Here is a 27868-nt window from a genome sequence, read left to right on the forward strand (position 1 = left end):
GTAACTTTTAAAAAACTGGTATTTCATTCAGATATTTTGAAAAACACTGGTCTAGAATGGGCGAAATAACATGAAAATTATTGATTTTTTAAAGGTTAGCTAGAACTTAGCTGTAAAGCCGACTGAACCTGCTGACTTTCTATTCTCTTCTATAGTCATTGCTTTCTTCGTGTTTTCTATTTCTTGCGTTAAATTTGGTAGTTTATGGTTTGCCAGGAAATCAACCATTCCTTTGATATATTCACATTCGATATTCTCTTAAAAATCTTTTAATATCCTATATATCTGTGTGCTTTTTTTGTCTACTTTATCATTACTAATATTTTACCCCCTTCCTCCCTCCCGTCCTCCTTTTCTTCCTTCGTACCTTAGTCTGGCTAGCCAGGAGTTTATTTTATTGTTTCTTTCCAAAAAAAAATACCGGCTTTGGGGAGCCGGCGCTGGGCGGGCGCGGAGCCCGGGGACAGGGTCACTCGGAGCTGAGGGAAGGGGGCGGCGGGGGCGGCTCGCTGGAATTAGCCCGGCCAAGGAGAGGCGGTAAATCCGGGACCCGAACTAGGGTTTTCCGGGTTTGGTGAAGCCGCGGAAAGCCCCATCTTCCGGCGTCGCCACCCCGGATGCTATCTCCTCCTCCTTTGTCGCCACCTCCTCCTCCTCCTCCTCCCCGGCCGGGCTCGCGGTGCCTGGTCCCTCCTGATGCCGCTCCTGCCGCCGCCGCCGCCTCTGGGTTCCTCCTCCTGCACCATATGTCCCACCAAGTGATGCGGCGGTACACAGTGGTACGCAGCTAGCCGTAGGACCTCAGCTGAATGCACAGCTAGAAGGTTGGCTTTCACAGGGTCGGTCAACAAAAAGACGCAGACGTAGAGAATGGACCTGAGGACACGGGGAGGGGGAAGGGTAAGCTGGGACGAAGTGAGAGAGTGGCATGGACATATATACACTACCAAATGTAAAATAGACAGCTAGTGGGAAGCAGCCGCATAGCACAGGGAGATCAGCTCGGTGCTTTGTGACCACCTAGAGGGGTGGGATAGGGAGGGTGGGAGGGAGGGAGACGCAAGAGGGAAGAGATATGAGGACATATGTATATGTATAACTGATTCATTTTGTTATAAAGCAGAAACTAGCACACCATTGTAAAGCAATTATACTCCAATAAAGATGTAAATAAATAAATAAATAAAATAGTGCAGATTGAAAACAAAACAAACAAAAAAAAAAAGACACGCTGGAGCCATTATCACACCCTGCTCAGGATAACTTACTGCGGGTTTTGCTGCTGCCCGGGCTTATGGCTTTCCCATCACATGCCCCTCTGTCTCTGCACTTTTCAGTGTGGATAGATACAGGACACCTCTGTATGACCTCCCTATTAATCAGAAGATTTCTGTAGAACTGAAGATGAACACAGTATTGACATACATTGGTCTTATACTGTTAAAGCCATAGCAAGCAATAAGGATGGGTTTGCCATTATTCCTGTGCTGCTTGGAACTCAGAATGAGTCAAAAAAATACGGGGGCTTCCCTGGTAGCGCGGTGGTTGAGAATCTGCCTGCCAATGCAGGGAACACGGGTTCGAGCCCTGGTCTGGGAAGATCCCACATGCCGCGGAGCAGCTGGGCCCGTGAGCCACAATCACTGAGCCTGCGCGTCTGGAGCCTGTGCTCCGCAACAAGAGAGGCCGCAATAGTGAGAGGCCCGCGCACCGTGATGAAGAGTGGCCCCCGCTTGCCGCAACTAGAGAAAGCCCTCACACAGAAACGAAGACCCAACACAGCCATAAATTAAAAAAAAAAAAAAAAGGAATTCAGGAAACTACAGTAAATATCTAGCACAGCATTGTCCAATAGAAATATAACGTGAGCCACAAGTGTAAGCTAAGTGTGCATTTTAAATGCTCCAGTAGCCACATTTAAAAAGTTAAAAGAAACAGGTCAAATAAATCTCAATATCTTTGCTACAATATATCCAAAATTTATCAATATTTATCAGTATGAAGATTATGAGGTATTTCACATTCTTTCTTCTTTTTCACACCAAGTCTTTGACATCTTGCATGCGTTTACACTTCCAGCATATTTCCAATCAGATCAGCTACATTCCAGGTGCTCAAAAGCCACATGAGGCTAGTGGTCACCATACTGGACGATGCAGTTTCTTCTGTTTCTGCCATTAGGTCAAAGGTTCTGAACAGTTACTCTGCTGAATCTCCAAGTGCAATTTATGGATCCATTGACTATCTAGAATCTAATTTAGTTAAAACATGTAGGAGTACTAACAGAACAACTGGACCCCATATTTTAACAATTCCTTGAAGAAATTCCTTAATACAATGTATGGAATAAATCTCATTGGCTGTTATTAAATGTTATCACGGAGCTCCAGAAGATTGGAACGACTGCGAGCTTTTCCTGTTTGAATTATGCCCAGTCAAGCCAGTGTAGAAACTGACAGGAAATCTCAGTGAGTTGGGCAGTTGGAGCATTCTGGGTCCACCAAAGCTCTGGATCTTCAGGGGTGCCACTGCACGTCCACATACCCAGCCCAGCCCTCCCCAAAATACTGTTCCTGATCTTAGGGGACACTGAAACCTCGAACTAACAGAATATTCCTCTCTTATTTTCTATAGGAATAGCCCTCTCTTCATTCCAAGTCATTAAAAAGTGCTTCCTCGTTTACAGGGCAGTGGAAGGAAGGCTGGCATCTAAAGTTTGACTTTAGTGGCGAGGGATAAATTAGGAGTTTGGGATTAACATATACACACTACTATATATAAAATAGATAATCAACAAGGCCCTACTGTAGAGCACAGGGAACTCTCCTCAATATTCTGTAATAACCTATATGGGAAAAGAATGAGAAAAAGAATGGATATATGTGTATGTATAACTGAACCACTTTGCTGTACACCTGAAACTAACACAATATTGTAAATCAACTATACTCCAATATAAAATAAAAATTAAATTTTAAAAAAAGTGTGACTTTTAAAGACATGGGATTTAAAGGCCCCCCCATGGAAGACAGTTCTTTGAATGCTACTTGGTTTTGCCTGATATATCATTTAACAAATCCTAAAAGTCTACTCTTGCCAGATTTGTGCATGTGTATTCCACTGCAGAACAATTTTGCAAATTGCACATACAGAGAAAAAGGTGGAAGCTTTAATTAACTGAATTAATTTTTTTAAAGCCAACTTTTGGTTTTGGATTTTATGAAGTTTGTTTTGTTTTCATTTGTTTTTTGGCTGTGTTGGGTCTGCGTTGCTGCACGAGGGCTTTCTCTAGTTGCAGCGAGCGGGGGCTACTCTTCATTGTGGTGCACAGGCTTCTCATTGCGGTGGCTCCTCTTGTTGCAGAGCATGGGCTCTAGGCGTGCAGGCTTCAGTAGTTGTGGCACGTGGTTCAGTAGTTGTGGCTCATGGGCTCTAGAGCGCAGGCTCAGTAGTTGTGGCGCATGGGCTTAGTTGCTCTGCAGCATGTGGGATCTTCCCGGACCAGGGATCGAACCCGTGTCCCCTGCATTGGCAGACGGATTCTTAACCACTGCGCCACCAGGGAAGTCTGAGGTTTTTTTTAAATACCGTTTTTGTTTGTTTTTGTGGCAGACATAGAGAGGTGCTGCTCAGACCCCACTTCAAGAAAGGACTGACTGTCCAGCTGCAAGGAGTGCCACCAGCTGTTAGTACCTTCAGAGTCCACCTCAGATTTTGAGCTGAGGGTCACACTCCTCTCCAGATGCCCACAGCTAATGACCTGGCAGGCTTTGGGGCAGAGCCTCTTCTGCCCAAAGCAGAACTTTTCTAATGGGTAGTCTTTGCTCTAGAGCTCCCCAATTAACTGGCAGGGACTTTGTCAAGTCTGCATTACAGTCTGACAACAGTCCCTGCCCCTTCTTCTTCACAGATATTGCTCCTCAATAAAGCTTTTGGACCCTTAATGCCTCAGCATCTGTTTCCCAGAGAACGCAACCTGTGACAATTTTCCGTTTCACTAATTTGAGCTTTATCCTTGTTAATTCCCTATTTGTTTTCTTTTAGATAATTTTGCAGCTTAGAAACTGTGTTCTTAGTGGGTTACTTAGTTTACATATTTTCCTTTTTTTTTTTTTTTTAATACTAAAGCAGGGACTTTCCTGGTGGCGCAGTGGTTAAGAATCTGCCTGCCAATGCAGGGGACACGGGTTCAAGCCCTGGTCCGGGAAGATCCCACATGCCGCAGAGCAACTAAGCCCGTGTGCCACAACTCCTGAGCCTGCGCTCTAGAGCCCGAGAGCCACAGCTACTGAAGCCCACGTGCCTAGAGCCCATGCTCTGCAACAAGAAAAACCACTGTAATGAGAAGCCCGCACACCACAACGAAGAGTAGCCCCCGCTCACCGCAACTAGAGAAAGCCCGCACACAGCAACGAAGACCCAACACAACCAAAAAAATAATAATAATAAAAAATAAATAAATACTAAAGCATATAAAATGGTGGACTTCAGTGCTTTTAGGGCAGTCATGTACCTTCTAATTCTCCACAAGGCCCTACCTCTATTTTTACACCTAGCCACTTCCTACATCTACGTCACCTACCTAGGCCTTGAACACATTTGTGATTCCTGATTTAAAGCTATAAATTTTCTTCTTCTGAATAAAGCTTTAGGTGATCCCATAGCATTTGGTATAAAGTATTCGCCTTTTTGTTACTTCCTAAAAAATTGATAATTTCCACTTTGCTTTTCTCTTTAATCTAGGACTAAATGAATGTTTCTCTATTTCCAAGTACTAAAGATATTTTGACCTTCCTTTATTATTTATTTCTAATTTTACTGGGTTATAATGAGAAAGTGTAGCCCCTAAAAGTCTCTTAAATTTATGAAGTTTTTCCTCTGTGATGAAGCACACAATCGATGGACATTAGAAAATAATTTACATTTTTAGATGCATAGGGATATATATAAGATTATACATTAAGCTTGTTGGTTATATTAATCAAATCATGCATTCTCTAGTTTATTTTTTGTCTACTTGATCACTTAAATTCTGAAAGAAGTATATCATTATTTCCAATTATGGCTGTGTTTTTTATCAAAATCCTCTTGTGTCTCTAAGAGTTTTTGCTTTAAATCTTAAGCTGCTATAATAATTTAGTACGTAAAGATTTATGGCTCATCTCTTCATCAAGGATTGGACAATTTATGCCCCTTTTTGTCTTGTTTATTGCTTTTAATCTTGAATTCTTCTTTTTTAAGAATAAAATTTAGTGGCAACACACATTTATGATCTCACAGTCTCTTTGGGTCAGGATACAGGCATGGCCTAACAGGGTCATCTGCTTCAGGATCTCTTGTGAGATTGCAATCAAGGTGTCCACTCAGAATCTCTGACAGGCTGCAGTCAAAGTGTCAGGAGGAGCTGCAGTCTCATCTCAAGGCTCAGCTGGGACAGGATCCACTCCAAGCTCACTCACATGGTTGTTGGCAGGATTCAGTTCCTTGTTGGCTGTTGGACTGAGGGTCTCAGGTCCTTGCCAGGTGGCTCTCTACATCAACACAGCCATAAATAAATAAATAAATAAATAAATAAATAGATAGATAGATAGATAGATAGATAGATAGATGGATGGATGGATGGATGGATGGATGGAGGGATGGATGAGTGCAGAAAGCAGCCATAAATAAATAAATGAATGAATGAATGAAGAAAGAAAGCAGGATACATTCACAACAGCTTGAGTCTAGTTACATGCTAAGGTACCTGCTTGTTTCTTGGGAAACTCGTGCATCCACACCACACCTAACAATGGAAGTACCATCTACCCCACTTCTGCCTTCTCTCCTCATCCTGCTGTCATAGGCTCCTCAAGCCAGCACTCCCACCTGCAGCATTCTCTGGGGGGAGAAGTGGGAATCATTCTCCATGTTCATGTATGTCCCCAAATTCCAGGGGACACATGTCAAGTTCTCAAAAATTTGTTCACCACCCTCAACTCTGGTGGCGCTCCCAGGGAAATCTTCTGTGGCAGGCATGGAGGAGCACCGCTAGGACCTCTCATCAAGAACAAAGTTGCCATTTAACTGCGAGGAGCGAAGGTAGCTGACAGCCCCAAGCTGCAGCACCTTCAGGATCCGCTGCAGTTTAAACTGAGATGCTCTTTCTGGGCATCCTCTAGCCAATGACTGAGCATGGCAGGGGTACTAGGACCTGTCCATTTTATGCCCAACATGTGATTCTTCTAACAGGCAGTCTTTCCTCTGGAGTTCACCATTGGGTTGGCTGAAACTTTGTCAGATCTGTACTGTGGTCTCAGGCTCTTTCTACCCAATCCTACTTTCTTCCCCCTTTCTTTTCACAGGTGTCACATCTGCATCATGATCTGCAGGCTCTCCCTGCTCAATTCTATCCCCCCCATTTCTTTTCACAGGTGTCAGATCTGTATCATCATCTGAAGCTTTCCCTGCCCAGTTCTTCCCCTCCCCTTACCTTTCACAGGATGTACCCACCTAATAAGCTTCTAACGCTCCTAACTCACTCTCAGCATCTGCTCCCCAGGGGACCCAAACTAACAGTCTCCAAATTTCTACAGCTCAGCAGCCACTCTAGTTTTTGAAGAGTTCTCTTGGATTCCCCACATTTGAAGGGGAAAACCAGAGCACTCATCACCTTAGGCTATCAATTCTTGAATCTGGCATCTGGTTTGTATTTCAATGAATTTGCCTCAGATTTCTGATCTTCTCTTCATATGGACTTGGTGAGGTGGTAACGATGATAGTTGAAGAATCAATTCTATATTTTAGTGTGTGCTGGAGGGGTTGCCTGACAGGTCCTTGGTCCACCCTTTAGAAAGTGGAGGTATATGTTGCCTATTGTCCTCAGCTTTGAGCTTTAGGCAAATTTCCAAAACAGGGAAATTCTGATTCAAATTTTACACACGCATTATATATGTACACAGATATATTTATATATAATGTTGTTTACAAAAATGAAATCATGCTGTTTGTTTTACTTCCGCAATTGCTTTTTAAAAACCTTACAATACATAGAATGTCCAACACTAAGAGTGAACCCTAATGTAAGCTATGGGCTTTGGGTGATAATGATGTGTCAGTGTAGGTTCATCAATTGTAACAAATGTATCACTGTGGCACAGGATGTCAATCATGGGGGAGGTCGAGCTTGAGTGGGGAGAGGACAAGGGATATATGGGAATGCTCTGTGCTTTCTGCTCAGTTTTGCTGTGAATCTAAAACTGCTCTAAAAAATAAAATCTATTAATTTTTAAACGGTAAACAACTTTACAATGGTAAGTTTCCTAATTATTTTAATAGTTATGTAGAATTCTAGTGCATGGATTACTATGACTTATTTTTTTTTTATAGATGTAGAGGATAGGAATAATGAGTGGCTATGCACCTGGGTATTGGGGCCAATGTAATTTTTATTAATTAATTAATTTATTTATTTTTGGCTGTGTTGGGTGTTCGTTGCTGTGTGAGGGCTTTCTCTAGTTGCGGCGAGCCGGGGCTACTCTTCGTTGCAGAGCACAGGCTCTAGGCACGTGGGCTTCAGTAGTTGCAGCACATGGACTCAGTAGTTGTGGCTTGCAGGCTCTAGAGCGCAGGCTCAGTAGTTGTGGCGCAGGGGCTTAGTTGCTCCGTGGCCTGTGGGATCTTCCCGGACCAGGGATCGAACCTGGGTCACCTGTCCTGGCAGGCAGATTCTTAACCACTGTGCCACCAGGGAAGCCCCTGTCACCTTACAATTTTTTTAATATCTAGTAGATCTAGACTTCCCTCTGTTAAATTTTTTATAAACTTCCTAAATAATCTTACGTGTTTTTACTTACATGAAACTTTAAGATCATTTTTTTCAACTATCCAAAAAGTACTGTGGGATTTAAAAATCAGAATTGCTATAAATTCTCAAATCAACTTAGGAGTAGTTAATACCTTTGCAAAATTCAGTCCTTTGATGTCTCTCTGGAAACAATTTAGTTTCCTTTATATAGGTTTTACACAATATCTTCATTAGCATAGTATTTATTGGGCACCTATAATGTGCAAGGCATTGTCTAAGATGTTGGACATAAAAAATAAATTTAAAAAGTCCCAGGACTTCCCTGGCGGTCAGGTGGTTAAGACTCTGTGCTTCCAATGCAGGGGGCATGGGTTCAATCCCTGGTCAGGGAACTAAGATCCCGCATGCCACATGGGGCAGCCAAAAACTTAAAATAAAATTTAAAAAGTTCCTGTTTTCATGGAGCTTACAATCTAGTGGGAGAAGAAAACAATGTTTTAAAAAACAAATAAACATATAACAAGTGCTAAAAGAAAATAAAGCTGGATAGGAAGATAGAGACTGAAGGGAGAGGAAAGCTGTTTTATATAGAGTGGTCAGGGAGGGCCTTTCTGATAGCTGAAACTTGAGCAGAACCGTAAAGAAGGTGAATGGACCAGCCATGTGAATATCAAGGTAAAGAGCTTTACAGGCAGTAAGTACAAAGCCCTAAGGCTCAAGCATGATTGGCTTGCTTAAGGAGCAGCAAGGAAGCTAGTGTGACTGAAGTGCAGGAGATAAGATCTGAGTGGTAACCAGGGGCCAGATTATGTAAATCCTTGTAGGTCATGGGAAGGACTTTGAATTTTATTCTGAGTGGGTTTCAAAGCCACTGGGAAGTTTTAAATAAAGAAGTGTCATGTCTGATTTATTCCTTTAAAGGATCACCGTCATTTCTATGAGGGGACAAAGGTGGAAGCAGGGAGACCAGTTAAGTCTAGATGGACGATGGTAGCTTGAGCCCGAGGTGGGGAGGTAGTGGTGAGGGTACTGTGTGGTCAGAACACAAGAAGTGAACCAGGGCCTCTTCTATTCATAGGCATTTGCCAATGTAGTAGAGGTGTGTTTTTGCGTTTTTTTTTGGCCGCGCGGCTTATGGGATCTTAGTTCCCCAACCAGGGATCGAACCCAGGCCCTCAGCGGTGAAAGCTCAGAGTCCTAACCACTGGACCACCAGGGAATTCCCGTAGAGGTGTTCCTTAACTGAGGGGGCAGATGAGACAATGAGTTAGTGACCTGAAGCCACCAGGAAGATAGACCCCAGACTCTGGATAACTGCCCCCCACACACACTTCTCTCTCACACACACACATACCACACCACTAGGATCCCACTGTAGTCTTTCCTCCAGGGCTCATTTGCCCAACCCAGGAAACACTTGATAGATAAACAATGCTTATGGGTGGACACTGGGAACCGAAGACTTGGAGCTCTGCTGAAGCTGAATTGGAGCTGAGTACCAGCCAAAGGGGGACTCCTAGTGCAACATACACCCTGTTCTGGAGCAGGAACTCAGAGGACTGCACGCTGGAAAGGGGGAAACAAAAAGTCCTCAAGCTTTGGTTCCAGACTGCTAATGACTTCAAGTGAGCCATGACTGAGGTGAGATTTGAGAGAGGCAAGAAACCCAGAGAGGTTAGCAAAGCACACAGGGATGCTTTTATCTGAAGGGTGTTTGCCTATTCCAAAGAGGTACCTGAGGAGCTGAGTTGCTCTTTTGGTGGCCTCATGGAGCTAGGGGTACAAAAGTTGGAATCTGAGGTAAACTATTCCTTGCTTTGGGCTTGGAAACTAGAGGACTATATTCTAGATGTAAGGATGAACCAGAAGTAAATCAGTCTTCATGAAGTATACATTTTGACTTTGTCATTTGAATGGCTCAGAAAACATCAAGGTTTGGGGACTTCCCTGGTGGTCCAGTGGCTAAGACTCCATGCTCCCAATGCAGGGGGGCCCAGGTTCGATACCTGGTCAGGGAACTAGATCCCACGTGCTGCAACTAAGAGTTTGCATGCCGCAACTAAAGATCCCGTGCAACCAAGTAAATAAATAATTTTTTTAATTTAAAAAAAAGAAAACATCAAGGTTTAAACTTGGATTAAGATAATCTCATATTCTTAGTGCCCCCAGGCACCTGGAAAGGAACAAACAAGTCTCTTCTGGGAAAAAATATTATTCCAGACCTCAAATTATTTCTATAAATAATTCTTCAAATATTAAAACACAATTAAAAATAACCAGGTACACAGTGAGGAACAACACAGAATGAGCACGAATCATCAGAAACAACAGGCAATAGAAACAGACTGCAAGGTGCCAGATACTGATAAAAGCCTTATTTAAATGTTTCTCAAGGAACTAGAAATTATAAAAGTGATAGTACAGATTTGAAAACAAACCAACTAGAAATTATAGAAGTGAAAAATATAACCAAAATTAAGATCTCCATAGGTAGGTTTCAGAGCAGATTAAACACAGCTAAAGACAGAATCAATTAACCAGAAAAGAAACCAAAAGAAAATTGTTCAAATAAATCTTTTTTCTTGACTGTAGACAAAGGAGCCAGAAGATAATGGAAAGAGATCCAAAAGGTACAAAAAGAGTAATTCCCAACTAAGTTATGCCAATTCTATACAGGTGAAAACATCTTTCAAAACTGAATCAAAATACGAGAAACACAGAAAAAGAGGATGGCAGTTTTATTCATAATTGTTAAAATTTGGAAGCAATGAAGATGTTCTTCAAGAAGTGAATAGATAAATAAACTGTGGCACACCCAGACTATGGAATATTATTTAGTGCTAAAACGAAATGAGCTATCAAGCCATAAAAAAAGACATGGGGAAATCTTAAATGCATATTACTAAGTGAAAGAAACCAATCTGAAAAGCCTATGTACTGTATGAATCCAACTAAAAGACTAAAGCTATGGAGACAATAAAAAGATCAGTAGTTTCCAGGAATTTGGGGGAGGGCGGGATCAATAGGTGAAGTACAGAGGATTTTTAGGGCAGTGAACTATTCTGTATGATACTATAATGGTGCACATAGGGACTTCCCTGCAGGTCCAGTGGTTAAGGCTCTGTGCTTCTGCTGCAGGGGACATGGGCTCTATCCCTGGTCGGGGAGCTAAGATACTGCATGCTGTGTGGCATGGCCAAAAAAATGTTTAAATAAATGAAAAAAATTTTTTTAATTAAAAAAAAACATATTGGTAAAATAAAACAAATACAATTTTCTTTCTTTTTTTTTTTTTTTTACAATTTTCTTAAATGGTGGATACATTTGTCAAAACCCATCAAATGCACAACGCAAAGAGTGATCCCTAACATAAATTATGGACTTTGGATGATAAATGATGTGTCAGTGTAGGTTCATTGTTTGTAACAAATGTACCCCTCTGGTGTGGGATGTTGATAGTGGGGGAGGCTGTGTGTGTGTCAGGGGAAGGGGTATATGGGAACTTAATGTGTTTTCTGCTTGATTTTGCTGTGGACCTAAAACTGCTCTAAAAAATAGAGTCTATTAAAAAAAAAAAAAGAGTGAGATACATACAGGATTTTGTGAGAAGGGCTAATACACACTTAATGGGAATTCAGAAGGAAAACAGAAAAAGAAAGGACGAGGGAATATTTGAAGAGATAAAGACTGAGAATTTCTCAGAACTGATTAAAGAAATCAATCTACTAATTTAAAAAGCTGAATGAGGTTCATGCAGGAAAAATAAAAATAAATTCATGCCTGACATATTAGAGGAAAACTTCCAAAAGTCAAAAGCAAAGAGAAAAATCTTAAAAGTAGCCAGAAAAGCAAGATCTTTTACCCTGAAAGAAACAATAATTAGAATGATAGCTGAATTCTCACATGCAACTTTGGGAGCCAGTAGACAGTGAAAAGAGATCTACAAGATGCTAAAAGGAAGTAACCGTCAACTTAGAGTTCTAGAATTCTATACCAGTAAAAATGTATTTCAATAAAGAAAGTAAAATGAAGACATTTTCAGACCAACAAAACCTGAGAGAGTATACTACCAGCACACACCTACTAAAGGAAATTTTAAACACTGTTCTTCAGGCAAAAAGAAAGAGATCTCAGATAGAACCTCAGAAATATAGCAAGGAATGAAGAACAAAAAAAGCAGTAAATATATGGGTACTAAATAAACACTGGATAAAATAACAATAATAAAGTCTCATGAAATTTATACATATATAGTACTAAAATAAATGACAACATAGAGTTTCAATTTTGTAAGAGAAAAAGTTCTAGAGATCTGTTGCACAACAATGTAAATATAATTAACACTACTGAACTGTACAGTTAAAAATGGTTAAGATGGTAAAGTAATGTTATGTGGTTTTTTTACCACAATAAAAAAAATTAATCACAATGATACCACATAAGTTGGGAGGGAGTTAAATGGATTTAACTGTCCTAAGGTATTTGCATTGTCTGGGAGAAGGAGAAAGGTAAAGATTGATATTAGACTTTGATAGGTCAAGGTGCATGTTACAATTTCTAAGGTAACCACCAAAAGAATATTTTTTTAATAGTGTAACTTCGAAACTAGTGGGAATGAGAAGTAAATGATTTTTTAATGTAACTAATCCAAAAGAGGAAAAACAATAAAAAGGAACACAGAAGAAGTGGTATTAAGAGACAGTACATTAAAAAGATTAATGCATGCACATTAAATTATATTAAATGCAAATTGACTAAATTCCTCAGTTAAAAATGAAGATTGTTAGACTGAATTCACACACACACATACATATACTACATGCTTAAACAACAGACACATCTATTAGAAAAGGATACAGAAAGGTTGAAAGTTTAAAAATATGGGGAAAGATGCCATTCAAACACTATCCAAAAGAAAGCTAATATAAGCTATATTAATATCAGACAGAATAGACTTTACATTTAAAAAATATTAAAGATGTAGTCACCCCATTCACCAGGAAGATATAACATTTCTAAATATTTGCACTCAGTAATATGAACTCAAAATATATAAAGAAAAAATAGACAGAACTACAAGGAGAAATAGACTAACTAATTATACAGGACAATTTTAACATACCTCTCTCAGTAACTGATTAAACAAGTAGACAAAAACAATTTAGTAAGGATATAAAATATTTGAACAACACAGTTAAGAAACTTGACCTATTAAGCATGTATACAACACTGTACCAGACAACTACAGAATATATATATTTTTTTCTAGCATTCATGGAACATTTACAAATATCATAAACAAATCTCAACAAATTTCAAAGGATTGAAATGGTATAGATTATATTCTACAGATCATGTTCTCAGATCTCAGTGAAATTGTGCTAGAAATCAATAACAAAAATATTGCTAGGAAATGTCCATAAATTTAGAAACATTCTTCTAAAAAGCTATGGGACAAAGAAGAAATTGTAATGGAAATTAGAAAATATTTCAAACTGACTGATATCAAAAGCACTGAATATCAACACTTGTGGGATACAATAATTACAGGAAAATTTGTGGTTTTTTAATATTTATTTATTTATTTATTTTGGCTGCATCAGGTCTTAGTTGTGGTGCATGGGCCCTTCATTGCAGCACATGGGCTTCTCTCTAGTTGTGGCTTACAGGTTTTCTCTTCTCTAGTGTGGCGCATGGGCTCCAGGGCACATGGGCTCTGTAGTTGTGGCTTGCATGCCCAGTAGTTGCAGCGTGCGGGCTTAGCTGCCCTGTGGCATGTGGGATCTTAGTTCCCTGACCAGGGATCCAACTGTGTCCCCTGCACTGGAAGGTGGATTCTTAACTACTGAACCACCAAGGAAGTCCTGGAAAATTTGTTTTAAATGTATATATTAGAAGGGAACAAAGGCTGAAATTTATTGAGGTAAGTATCCACGTCATGAAATTTTAAGAACAGGAAAACATACCCAGATAGAGTAAAAAGAGAGTCATAAAGTTAAAAGTAGAAATTAATGAAGTAGAAAACAAATATACATAGAGAAAATCAACAAAGCCAAAGCCAAAAGTTGGGTTTTTAAATTTTTATTTATCAATATTTATTTATTTATTTATTGGCCACACTGCGCAGTATGCGGGATCTTAGTTCCCCAGCCAAGGATTGAACCTGTGCCCCCTGCAGTGGAAGCATGGAGTCTTAACCAGTGGACCACCAGGGAATTCCCAAGTTGGTTTTTTTTGAAATACTAATAAACATATGAAAATCTCACTGTTGGTGAGATTGATCTTAAAAAAAGGACAAAAAGCCCAAGTGACTGATATTAAGAATGTAAGGGAAGACATAACTATGGGTGTGCACATATTAAAAAGATAAGAAAATATTATGAGGAACTTTTTACCAATGACTTTGAAGTTTTGCATGAAATTGATAATTTCCTAGAAAAAATAACTTGCCAAAACTAATTCAAGAAAAAAATAGATAAGTAAGTGGACCTATAAGTATGAAAGAAATAAAATCAGTAATTAAAAAAAGCGTCTTGTAAATTTCAGGCCCAGATGGCATCATAAGTAATTTCTACCACGTATTCAATGAAGAAAACATTGCAATTTATGCAAAGTCTTCCAGAGAGTAGTTAACAGAGGGAGGGTGCCTTCTCCATTTAATTTTGATTCTAGCTAACCTTGATATCAAATCCAAAAAAAGACAGTTTAAAAAAGACAAGGTTCAGGTTAATTTGTATCATGAGCACTGTAGCAAAATCCTGGACAAAATATTAGCAAATTGAATCCTGTAATATAAAAAAGGAGTAATGAGTACATTGGGTTTATCCCAAGAATGTAAGCTTGATTTAACATTAAAAATCAGTCAGTGTAATCTGCCACATTATCTGATGAAAGAATAATTATATGATCATATCAGTAGATGCAGAAAAAGCGTTTGATAAAATGATAAAGAAAAACTGTAAGCAAATAGTAATAGAATGGAACTTTAATCTTATGAGTAATAGAATGGAACTTCCTTAATCTTAAAAGAAATACCTACTTCCAGAAATGGACTTCCCTGGGGGTCCAGTGGTTAAGACCAGGCTTCCAATGCAGGGGGCACAGGTTCTATCCCTGGTGGTTGGGGAACTAAGATCCTGCATGCCATGCAGTGTGGCAAAAAAAAAACCCCAAAAACCCCAAGAAAACCCCTACAACAAGCATCGAACTTAAAAGAGAAATATTGAAAGCTTTCGCTTTATATATCAGGAATCAGACAATGATATCCATTATCACTATTTCTATTCAACATTATGCTGGGCAGAAAGCAACAATAAGAAATAAAAGACTGGAACAAAAAAATTAAAATTGCCATTATTTTCAAATAATATGTTCACGTACATAGAAGATCAAAAGGAAAATACAGTAAATTACTATAATTAGCAAGGTTGCTGGATACAAAATGAGTATTCAAAAACAAATTATAGAAGTATTATAGGAGTAAGTCTTTGTGACCTTGAGTTAGGCCATGGTTTCATAGATATCACATCAAAAGCACAAATGACAGAAAAAATAGATAAGTTGGACTTCATCAAAATTTTAAAATTTTGTACAGCATAAGTCACCACCAAGAAAGTGAAAAGACAACCCACAGAATGGGTGGAAATATTTGCAAATCATATATCTAACGAGGGGCTTATATCCAGAATACATAAAGAATCTTAAAGCTCAACAATAAAGCAAAGGGCCTGAATACACATTTCTGCAAAGAAGATATACAAATGGCCAATAAGGACATGAAAAGATTTTCAACATCACTCATCATTAGGGAAATGCAAACTACAACCACGATGAGATATCACTTTACATCCACTAGGATGACCATAATAAAAAAAAGACAGACAATAACAAGCTTTAGCAAGGATGTGCAGAAATGGGAACTCTCATACATTGCTGTTGGGAATGTAAAATGGTACAGCTAGTTTGGAAAACAATTTGACCATTTCTCAAAATGCTAAACAGAGTTCCCATAAGCTCCAGTAATTTCACTCCTAGGTATATACCCAAGAGGAATGAAATCATGTTCACACAAAAACTTGTACATGAGGGACATCCCTGGTGGCACAGTGGTTAAGAATCTGCCTGCCAGTGCAGGAGACATGGGTTCGATCCCTGGTCCAGGAAGATCCCACATGCCACGGAGCAACTAAGCCAGTATGCCACAACTACTGAGCCCATGTGCCACAACTACTGAAGCCCACGCGCCTAGAGCCTGTGCTCCACAATAAGAGAAGCCACCACAATGAGAAGCCCACGCACTGCAACAAAGAGTAGCCCCCACTCACCGCAACTAGGGAAAGCCTGCGTGCAGCAACGAAGACCCAACACAGCCAAAACTAACTAACTAACTAACTAACTAACTAAATAAATAAATAAATAAATTTATTAAAAGGAAAAGAACCAAACTTGTACATGAATGTTCATAGCAACATTATTCATGATAGCCAAAAAGTAGAAACAACTCACATGTCCATCAACTGAATAATGGAAAAACGAATTATGGTATATCCATAAAATGGGATATTATTCACTGTGAAAAGCAATTAATTACTGATACCTGCTACAACATGGATGAAACTTGAAGACGTTCTGCCAAATGAGAAAAGTCAGTCACAAAGGACCACATATTATATTATTCCATTAATATGAAATGTCAGGCACTCACATGAATTGTGAGGAAGAGAGAGGGCTGCTGCAGGGTACCAGCAGTGGTAAAACATGATTAACATCACTTAGAGTTCACACTCTGGAGAAAGTCCCACCCTAAGTAAATACTAAGAACAGGTTGAGACCTGGTGATCAGAGCACTAAGAGTCAAAAGGAAAGGGCCTGAAAATTGCACAGGACAAAAGGCTTGAGAAGGAAGAAGGCAGTAACTGAGAATGGAGAAGTATCCACTAGAGGAAGAGCATTACAGAATCAGAAATTCAAATGACCCCTCCCCCACAGCACCATTTATTAAAGAAATTGTACTTTCTTGTATCAACAGAAGAGGGTGCTCTTGAACCAATAAATCAAATAAGGTATCCAAACGCTTTTTTCCATATAGCATCCGCTGTTATTGCTGAACCAGGAACTGCCAGTACAGTTTATAATGATTAGCAAAAGGAACCCAACATCTGCACAAAGCTACTCTAAAAATAAAAGTGAGAATAAAAACTTTTCAGCTGAGGGAATTCCCTGGCAGTCCAGTGGTTATGACCCAGCCCTTTCACTGCCATGGCCCGGGTTCAATCCCTGGTCGGGGAACTAAGATCTCATAAGCCAGTGGCATGCCTGAAAAAAAAACAAAAAACTTTTCAGCTGATAAAAATAATCACTCCCCAATAAAAACAATGGTAAAGCAGAGAAAACATGAATTAAATACATTAAACAAGCAATTACTGATATGAAAGAATATTATGAATCAGAAATTTTAAAACTCAGAAACAAACAAACAAGAAAATGTGGAGTGCTGACTGAACTCAGGAAAGAAGTTGAAGAAAAAGACAGAATCATCTCAGAAGACTAAATTACAAAATATCCAAGGGAGAAAAGATATGATTGGAAAATACAATAAAGGAAAGAAACAATGAGAATGAAAAAGAGTCAAACGAACCAAAACAAAATAAAGAGATAAAGAGGAAACTGATAGATATATCTGGAATCTCTTAAAAAGAAAAATCAAATAATGGAACAGAACTAATATTTAACATTATAATCTTAAAACTTTATGGAAATAAAAGAACACCTGATTCTACATATTTCTAGAGCCCACTGTGTAACTGAGAAAATTGACCATCAACTCTGAGACATAGTCTAGTAAAACAGACATTAATGATAAAGAAAAAAAATCCTTTGGGTCTACAGGCAAAACAAAAAACAAAAAAATGAGTAACCTACAAAAAAAGAAAATCAGATGGCAGCAAACTACTTGCCAGGATTATAGAAAGGAAGTCAAGAGTAAAGAAACATTTTAAAGAAATTCAGGTAAAAAAAGTATGAGCCAAGGATCAGGTTTTTTTTTTAATATTTATTTATTTATTTGGTTGCACTGGGTCTTAGTTGCAGCAGGAAGGCTCCTTAGTTGCGGCTCGTGGACTCCTTAGTTGTGGCATGTGAACTCTTAGTTGCGGCCTGCATGTAGGATCTAGTTCCCTGACCAGGGATCGAACCCGGGCCCCCTGCATTGGGAGCGTGGAGTCTTAACCACTGCACCACCAGGGAAGTCCCAAGGATCAGTTTTAAACTTTTAAGAACTCAAGAAAATTTTTATGCAGGAACTCTTTCTGAGGATTCTACTAGGGGTCATATTCCATCCAAGAGATGATTGGAAAAGTTTGGCAGAAGAACAAATAAGGAGAATTGGATAGGTTTAATTATAAATCTAAGACAAATATGAGGATAAGAATTGAAGAACATTCTCTGACAAAGTAGAAATACAACTCAAAATGTGAGCAAAGGAGAAATGTAGAATAAGCTCAATGATTGCTACATAGGTCATAGGTGGGAGTCAAAGAATATCATTGAAACTAGCAAACCCTATTAATATTAGAAACCCAGGCGGTAAGAAAAACGGTGACTAAGAGCTGAGATCCTTAGCTATTCCAGTATAGCTTCCTCATGCTCTGACTCTTGTGGTATCTTTTCAATATTTCAAGTATTAGATAGGCTCTGTGCTCACCTCTCTCTCCCTCTCTCTCTCTCTCTCTCTCTCTCTCACACACACACACACACACACACACACACACACACACACACACACTGCCACCAGCCCAGACCATTCATTAAATAACACTTCTCTATTCTAAGTTTTGTAATCTTACGGTGACACTCTCTCTCACATTCTCAGCCCACACAAAAAGGAACACTTTACCTTCCTGCTCTGCCAGCTGCCCCACTTCTAGCCAGGGAATCCAGCTCCAATTCAGCCTGCCAAAGAGCTTCCAGGGCAGCTTTATTTACACAGTTTTACACAACACATTCGTCTGTAGCGACCTCATCCCTGCCTCCCAGTCAGAGCCAGATATTGAAAGGTTATTCTCTATTCCAGGGGGTTGTTGAAATTTAAAGGTTTTTTAATTCTAAGCTGTAACAGTTTGCTTTAGGGCTTACTCAGTTGCTTGCTACTAAAACCATAAAAGAGCAGACAGGAGGTAGTTCAGAAAAAAAAATATGAAAGATGATGCTGGCTCTTATTTTGAGGTCAAAACATTTTTTATAATATTAAGGCAATATCCATCTATTCCTGTTTCACTGAGTTTTTACCAAATATTACCATAAAGAAACATTGAATTCTCTCAGGTGCCTTTTTGGGCATATTATCAAGAGGATCATATGTTTTCTACCTTTCACCTCTTAATAAAATAAATGTTATAACATTAATATATTTCATCATACTGAAGCATCTTCACATTTCTAGAATGAATTCCACTGGGTCGTGATTAATGCATGATGGTGTTCTCTTTGTTAGTATCTTATTAGAGTTTTTGCAGCAGTATTTTTAAGTGATATTGCATCACATTTATTTTGAACAATCCCTTTTTCTTGACTGATTTTTTTCCTACCAAATCATCTCTTTCTATCAAGAGCAGAGCTTATATGCATACCACAACCCAGCAACCATGCATGGTCCCTGCTCAGTCCAGGATTCCTTTATATACCGTGTCTGAACCCAACACAAAGGAGCCCTCATACAGCTCACATTCCTTAACCACAATAGCCAGTGACCTAGGGGATGGCCCTCTGCCTAGTTCAGGACCCTTATGCAGATCTCCACTCCCCAAATCATTAAGCAGAAAATCTTCTAACACATACCAGATCAGTAGGATTTCTCCTGTCCAGATTAAGTTCTATATCCATACCATGATTCATCAAAGGATAGTCCCTACCCATAACAGGGCTCAAAATATACAAGTCTAAATGTATGCCGTGATTCCCACTAGACCACAGTCATTCCAAAACCACAGTTAAGCACACTAGAATTCAAGTCTAAACTAAACCATGACCACACCACCATTTGTCAAACCAAGGTACAGAACAGGCCAGGAACAGGGTTCGTATAAGTATACAGCACTTCACTCAATCATTCACTCATTCTTTCATTCATTAAATCAATATTTATTGAACATCCACCATGTGTCAGGCACAGTGCTATAGTAACCGCCACAGCACTCAGAGAGGTTATTGCCCCTAACGATACTGGTAACCAGATCCACCAACCCAAGAGTCAGCCCCATCTTAGACCAAGCCCATAGCCATACAACCTCTCAACATACTTTAAGTGTCTATAAGTACCTTCTCAGCAAAGAGCCTAAATCCACACTATGATTGCATGAGAGGAGGCAGCTTTCACCAAGGATGGGGTAGGGTCCATACCCATATACATATCAGGGCTTAGCACACCAGCCCTAGGCCAAAGCAAAGCCTAAATCTTTACCACTATTCAGCCTAAGTACTTGGCTTATAAGTATGTCAATACAAAACACAGCTTAGCCACGTACCACCATTAAGCACAGTTGGAAAGACCTCTCAGACCGTGGCCTTAACTTTATCTCTGCCCATGTAAGCCATGATACAAATCTCACTCATATAAGTGCCCAAGCAAGAACCAACAACTCAACTCTCCACACCATTTTTGCTTATATCTATAGTTTATTCATTTTTATTGATATATAGTATTCCACTGGATGAATATGGTATGTTTTCTTTAACTATTCTACTCTTGAGGGACAGCTTCTATACACACACACACACATACACACACACATACACACACACACACACACACACACACACACACCCTGGGGTACATAAGAATGTATTTATGCTGGATATATACCTGTGTGGAACTGCTCAATCATAAAAATATGTATATCTTCAAATTCAGTAAATAGTAACATTCAATTTTCTAAAGTGGCTGCAATGATTTAAAAGACCCACTATTGCTCCATGTTCTTGTCAGCCATTATTAGTGTCAGGCTTTTAATTTTCACCAATTGAGTGAGTATGTAATAGTATTGCATTGTGGGTTTAATTTGCATTTCCTAATTACTGACTACTAATGAGGTTAAATAACTTTTGTATGTTTTTTATCTATTTGGATGTACAGTTTTGTGGAGTAACTATTCAAGTTTCTAGCCTTTTCTATTGTATTTTCTATCTTTTTTCTTACTGATTTGTAGAAGTTATTTATTCATTTTGGAAAACAGCCCTTTTTCTAGTAGATTTATTGCAGATATCTACTCCCACTCTGTGACTTAACTTTTCATCTTATGGTATTTTCTGATGAAGAGAATTTCTTAATTTTAAAGCATTCAAACTCATCAGTACTTTCTTTTATGGTTAGAGCTTCACGTGTCTTTTTTTAAATTAATTAATTAATTAATTTTATTTTTGGTTGCATTGGGTCTTTATTGCTGCGCGGGCTTTCTCTAGTTGCGAAGAGCGGGGGCTACTCTTCATTGCGGTGCGCGTGCTTCTCATCGCGGTGGCTTCTCTCGTTGCAGAGCACAGGCTCTAGGCGCGCGGGCTTCAGTAGTTGTGGCGCGTGGGCTCAGGAGTTGTGGCTCGCAGGCTCTAGAGTGCAGGCTCAGTAGTTGTGGTGCACGAGCTTAGCTGCACCACAGCATGTGGGATCTTCCGGGACCAGGACTCGAAGCCTTGTCCCCTGCATTGGCAACTGGATTCCTAACCACTGCGCCACCAGGGAAGCCCCCCTCAAGCAGTTCTTGACTTTAGGTTTCAGGTGCATGTTTCAGAGCTCAGTCAGGCTAGTGGGCAAATCAGGAGTGGTGCCTTGGACACTCCGTATTTCCTAATTTGGTGCTTCCCAATCTTTTTCTTTTCATGGTACTCATAAAAACTGATATTTAGGGCACACTGTCATAAATGGATAGGCGGTTCATGGCCAAAGACAATTTGTCTCGAGGCTCTGCTGCACTAGTCTTTGCATGGCCGTCCTGAGGACTAAGGAGGGCAATACCTCAGGACCCATAGAACCCAGAAGGGGCACGCCTGTGTGCAGTGGCACATAATTTAGGAAACTTTCCTAACTCTTCCCTTCTTTTCCCTCCCTAGCTCATAGTTCTCCCCTTTAAAGCTATTCCCCATTCGGGAGTCTTTCCTGCAAACCTACCCCAACCCCTGTCCTTGGGATGTATGTCCTCTCCCCACAGGAAAATGGAGTCCCCACTCCCCCAGTTGCTTGAATCCTGCAAAACCAGCCATTCTGGCTTCCACTGGTTATCGATGAATATCTCCTGGTTTCTCTTGGCAATGCAGGCTGGGAGGGGTGAGTTTTGTCCCACTGATGAACATAGGAAAAAATATTGTGTGCTTCTACCCGGTTTTAAAGCTGTTTCTTTTTTCCTTAAAAGTGCCTAAAATCGGGAATTCCCTGGGAGTCCAGTGGTTAGGACTCTGTGCTTTCACTGCCGAGGGCGCAGATTCAATCCCTGGTCGGGGAACTAAGATCCCACAAGCCGTGTGGTGCGGCCAAAGGAAAAAAAAAAACCTAAAATCACAGGGAACTCTCTCCTGCTTCACAGCGAGCCTTGGAGCAGAGCAGCCTTCAGCACGCTAAGAGAGGATCTCTCAAATGAGGGTTTATACGTATAAGCAGATATATTTATAGTAGCAAACTCCTATGCAGCTTCTGCCTATAACAGGATTCACGCACATACATACATCAGCCTGTGAGCCAGGAGACAGACCACACTCACACCTGAGCCCATGCCCACAGAATGGCTCAGAACACAAGGAGACACCACATGACCAGGCCAACTCCTATCCTTATCCCATGGCTCAGCAAATAGGAGGGAGCCATAGTCTACATGGTCTGCATCAGGGCCAACACAGGCATCACCAGGAGACAGTCTCTCACTAAGACTGGGCCTGTGCCTTCTATATATATATGCCAAGCGTGCCATAGGAAAGCCAGGCCTGAGGCCCAAACACTCACCCTTGCTGTAACATGACAAACAACATGGCGGCCACTGCTGAGAACAGAGCCCATGCACGTCCACTGCACAGCACATGCAAACCAAGCTGCTATTCCACAGAAGAACCATTCACAGGCCAAGAATCAGAACAGAATGTGATAACCCCCAGGCAGACAGAATCATCATATCATCATTGATCATACAACAAGAAATCCGCACTCATATCAGGGTTTCTGTAGTGCCCACTATTCAGCACCAAAGGTTGCTTTTCCAGCCTTCACCCATTGTACCTGGTTGGGGGATCGGGCACTGCATCCCAGCTTCCTCCGTGAAACTCTCTCTTGCCTCAGGTCCCTGGATACTGCTCCTGCCTCTCGCCACTTCTCTGCACACCCCTTGTGCCATCCCATGCCCCATGGATGCTGTCCTCTGGGCCCCTGAGGACCTCCCCCCTTCTTTGCACAACTCTCAGGTGTCCCTCCCCGAGAAGCTCTGGCAGACGCAGCCCCCAGCACCTGGACTCGCCTCTCCAGCACAGTGTGACCGGCATTCGGGGCGAACATCTCTCCGCCTCTAGACCTTAGGTCCTCGCGGGCAGGAGCACCCTGCTTCTCACCTCCGGGTCCTCACGACAGGGCTTGGTGCCTGGCTCTGAGCCAGGGCTCCATAAAACCGGGCACCTCTGGAGCTGGAGGCCTGCGTGTTTGGAAGCACAGGGAGCAGCGGGGCCCTGCGCAGGATCCCTGCGCTCCCCGGAGCAGCAGGAGGGGAGGCGCCCCAGCGCCAGCGAGTGGCAGCAAGGGCCACCTCTAATAACCCCGGTGAGGGCTCCGTGATGTTTGTTGAGTCAGCTGAGAGGCGTCGGTGCAGACTTAGCCATCAGGAGAGGCCTGAAGGGCCCTTGAATTCCGGCTGTTAGTAGAGACAATTTGGCAGGCAGAAGAGCCAAGGCTGCATCAGCGGCTTGGAGGCAGGAGCGCCCAACTGCAGTAGAATGAGCAGGAGTGGCCCTGCAGTCTCAGGTCAAGTGCAGGGCTCCGATGACTTCTGGCCACTGAGGGGAGCCGGGCCCCTCCCTGCAGGCAGAGCCCGGGCCCTCTCCACAGGAGCGGGCGGTCCACATTCCATCACGGGGGTCAGGGGCGGCCTCGCCCCCTTCCCCGCGACTGGGGGGTTTCCCCAGCAGCCAGACTTTCCATTTTCAAAGCGGGACAGAGCCCTGGGCAAACCGGGACAGGTGGTCACCCTCGGTGGCATTGGAAGGAGTGTCAGTCTCAAGCAGGGCTCCCTTCCCTTCTGCTGTTGGGAGCAGAGGACATTAAGGGGGCTTTGGTCAGAGTCGCAGCCCCACCAGGACGTACGCAGTGGGACTGTGCATCTGCATCTGGCCTGCAGGGGTGGTGGTGAGGGCTGCCTGGAGGTGGCATGGGTTGGGCCCTCTTCTGGAGGGCTTATCTTGGAGGAGTTGGGTCTCAGCTCTGGTTTGGGGTCCCTGTGCTTGGTATATGTATTCAAAGGGGTTTGGAACTGAGTTGGGTCTGATATCTGTTTTGGGGACCTTGTGTCCAACAAGTGAACACATAAAGTCCTGGGAGTAAGCTGAGACGATTCTGCATGGTCTTGAGCTGGGGTCTGTGTATCTGGGTATGGCCCGAGTCTGTCTTGGAAAATTCCTAATCTTGCACTATGGACTGGGTTAGGCAAGGGTGTGCTGAGTGGGGAGGTGTCCATATCTTGGTCTCAGCAAGGCCAACCCCCCTCAGGGGTATCTGATCATGTTTCTGGGAAGCAGCTGTCTCACAGTATGTCTAGATGACGGTTGGCCATAAACCCTGGTCTGGGCACAAACCAGTTTGGGAATTGCTGCCTGTGGGTATGTAAGTGGGTCCTGTCCTTGACAGTGATGTTGTGCCATTATGTCATCCTGACTGATGATGTTTCCTGGGGTATGTGCTAGAGATAATGGTATGGACTATGGCTGGCCCCTGGCACACTGGGAAGTGGTAGTTTTCAAACTGGCCCTTTTTTAGACAGTGTCCTTCTTAGTGTGTGTCTGGTCCCTACATAACTAATGGCTGACTCATGCTATTATTTATGATAGAATTCTTGTGGACTGTGCACCCTGAATTCTGGGCAGGTTTTAAGTGTCCTAGTCAGAGATTTTCCATATTTCCTCAGTAAGGATGGAGAATTTTTTCAAGTAACAATGGTGTGGCTGAAGTGAGACTGCTTTAAGCTTCTTGGTAGGGAATAAGTCCTGAGTCTTGGGGTAATTAAACTGGAGGGTCACAGGCAGGCTCTACTTAGGAAGGTGGAGATGTGGTCCCAACTTGTGTTAAGGAAACATACTTTTTCCTTTTTTGAAGGGAGGCACAGTACAGGTTTTGCAAGGGTCCAACCAGGGCGTAGGAATGTGTGCCACTCTTCCCAAATAGCCTAGGGCATCCATCATTTTGAGAGATAAGTGGAGCATCCAAGCATTTAAAACATGCCACAGACATGGAAGCAACCTAAATGTCCATCAACAGAGGAATGGATAAAGAAGATGTGGTATATATATACAATGGAATACTACTCAGCCATAAAAAAAGAATGAAATTTTGCCATTTGCAGCAACATGGATGTACTTGGAGGGCTTTATGCTAAGTGAAATAAGTCAGACAGAGAAAGACAAATACTGTATGATATCACTTGTATGTGGAATCTAAAAAATACAACAAACTAGTAAACATAACAAAAAAGAAACAGACTCACAGATATAGAGAACAAACTAGTGGTTGCCAAGGGGGAAGAGAGGTGGGGGAAGGGATGGATTGGGAGTTTGGGATTAGCAGATACAAACTACTATATATAGGATGGATAAACAACAAGGTCTTACTGTATAGCACAGGGAACTATATTCAGTATCCTGTAATAAACCATAATGGAAAAGAATACTAAAAAATAATATAAAATACGCTACAGAAAGAGTTGACATACTACAGCTCACGAGCCCACTGCATGTTTTTGTTTTGTTTTGTTTTGTTTTTCCACTGCCTGTTTTATGAGTAAAGTTTTATTGGAACACAGCCACACCCATTTGTTTATATATTGTCCATGGCTGCTTTCTCACTACAACACCAGAGTTGAGTAATTGGGACAGAGAGAAGATGGCCCATGAAGCCTCAAATGTTTACTATCTGGCCCTTTACAGAAAAAGTGTGCCAATCCCTGTGCTAGAAGATTGTTCCCATTAGTTCAGCTTGTCTGGGAGAATAATAGCATAAAAATAGCATAAAATTCAGTCTGTGGCCATACTCCTCTCAACAACCTCTTGATATGGGTTGACATTCTCATCACGTTTTACGGGTGAGGAAACAAATACAGAGGGGTAAAGTGACACAGCCAGGAAGTGCCCAAACCAAGATCTGAACCCGGGCAGGCTGGCTTTATCAGACTGGCCCCTAACTACTACACGGAACTACCTCCTTTGTAGAGCAGAGCTAGGAACAAAAAAATCATCAGGTCTCCAAACTACTAGTGTCACCATGATTCCAGAGCCCCCATGAAGCCTCTGCCTGTGGCTGCACTGAAGTAACACACTCTCCAGAATACCACCGAGACACCAGGAGACAGGCAACTGCACTGTTCTTTCCATCCTGTCTGCTTTCCTTGGTCATGTCTGGGGTGCAGCCACCCCCATTCTCCTCTACTCAACTGTAATCTCCACATAGAGAAAAGTACAAAGAATTTCATAATTAGCACCCCACCATTCACTATGAAATTCTAGCATTTTCTTATACATGCTTCAGAATTTCAGTTATTAAGAAATAAAATATAGCCCCAGTTGGAGCTCCTTCTGTACTTCTGGATCTCTTTGCCTTCCCGCTCCAAAAGTAGCCACGAGATGGAAATTGGAGTTTATCTTTCCCAGGCATGCCAGAACTCTTTACTAGCCTGCCTTTTAAAAAAATTTCATCATCCAACATGGGCAAGAAATACCAGTTCTTCAAGTTCATATAGTCTCCCCAGTCACTCCTCATCTCACCTCTAATGAGGTATCTTTGAACTCCTTTGTTTGGAGTCCTAATCTACTAATCCACTCAGAGGTGTGGCTGTCAGGCAAGAGAGGGGGATGGAGGTAAACAGAACTGGAGTGATGACTGAGTTATTAGTCTGACACAAATAAGTGCTTCCCATCTCAGCTGTCACATCCAGTCACCACTCACAGGGCTGAAGCAAATATAGCAGGGGCACTTGCTCTGAGGGCCTTTGTTCAAATAGTGTTCCAGAATGAACTGGGCAAGTTTACCCAGGGCAGAGGAAAACATCTTGGTCAAAGGGATGAGGGAGGAAGGGAAGCCAGAAGTCACAAGTAAGAAGCAGTGACAGGGACTTCCCTGGTGGTGCAGTGGTTAAGAGTCCGCCTGCCAATGCAGGGGACACAGGTTCGATCCCTGGTCCAGGAAGATCCCACATGCCGCGGAGCAACTAAGCCCGTGTGCCACAGCTACTGAGCCTGTGCTCGAGACCCCGTGCTCTGCAACAAGAGAAGCCACTGCAGTGAGAGACCCATGCATTGCAACGAAGAGTAGCCCCTGCTCGCCTCAACTAGAGAAAGCCCGTGTGCAGCAACGAAGACCCAACACAGCCAAAAATAAATAAATAAGTAAATTTAGAAAAAAAGGAAGCAGTGACAAGCCTCAGCTTCCAAAGATGATCTTCAGTTTTACATAAGAAAAGGGGGTTATGAGATGGTAAGGTCAGAAATCCATCAGAAAATAAAATGTAATGTAGATTGAGGCAAACAGTTCAAGGCCTGGGCTGTGATGAGAAAAGAGTAATAGGGACCTGTGCTGCATTCCCTTTAATGATTTGCTCCTCTAGATGAGCTCTCCGCTCTGCTCTGTACCGACCCATATATATACATCGGTAAGCTCCATTGCCTCTAACTTCCAGTTGGGCTTGGCCAATGGAAAGGACTGGCAAGAAATGGCAAGGATGGAGAAGAATGAAGTTGGGATACTTATTTCTATGACTTTTTCCCTGAGAGGTTTCTGGAGGCGGGCTGGCTGTTTCCCTCACCTGAAAGTTGTAGCTTTTCCTGTCAGGTAACCCTAGCCACCTAGCTCTTGCTCTCCCC

General features: G+C 41.7%; 1 long non-coding RNA gene across 1 annotated transcript in view; it reads right to left on the reverse strand.

Moving 5' to 3' along the window:
- Positions 1-823: 823 nt before the first annotated feature.
- LOC309652823 overlaps positions 824-27868 on the reverse strand; it is a 152248-nt gene continuing 125203 nt past the window's right edge. The window contains exon 3 of the long non-coding RNA XR_014258895.1: positions 824-5531. This is a non-coding gene — a long non-coding RNA (uncharacterized lncRNA). The remainder of the gene's footprint in view (positions 5532-27868) is intronic.

The sequence above is a fragment of the Balaenoptera physalus genome, assembly GCF_965194825.1.
Source record: "Balaenoptera physalus genome assembly, chromosome: X".
In the NCBI taxonomy this organism is placed as follows: domain Eukaryota; kingdom Metazoa; phylum Chordata; class Mammalia; order Artiodactyla; family Balaenopteridae; genus Balaenoptera; species Balaenoptera physalus.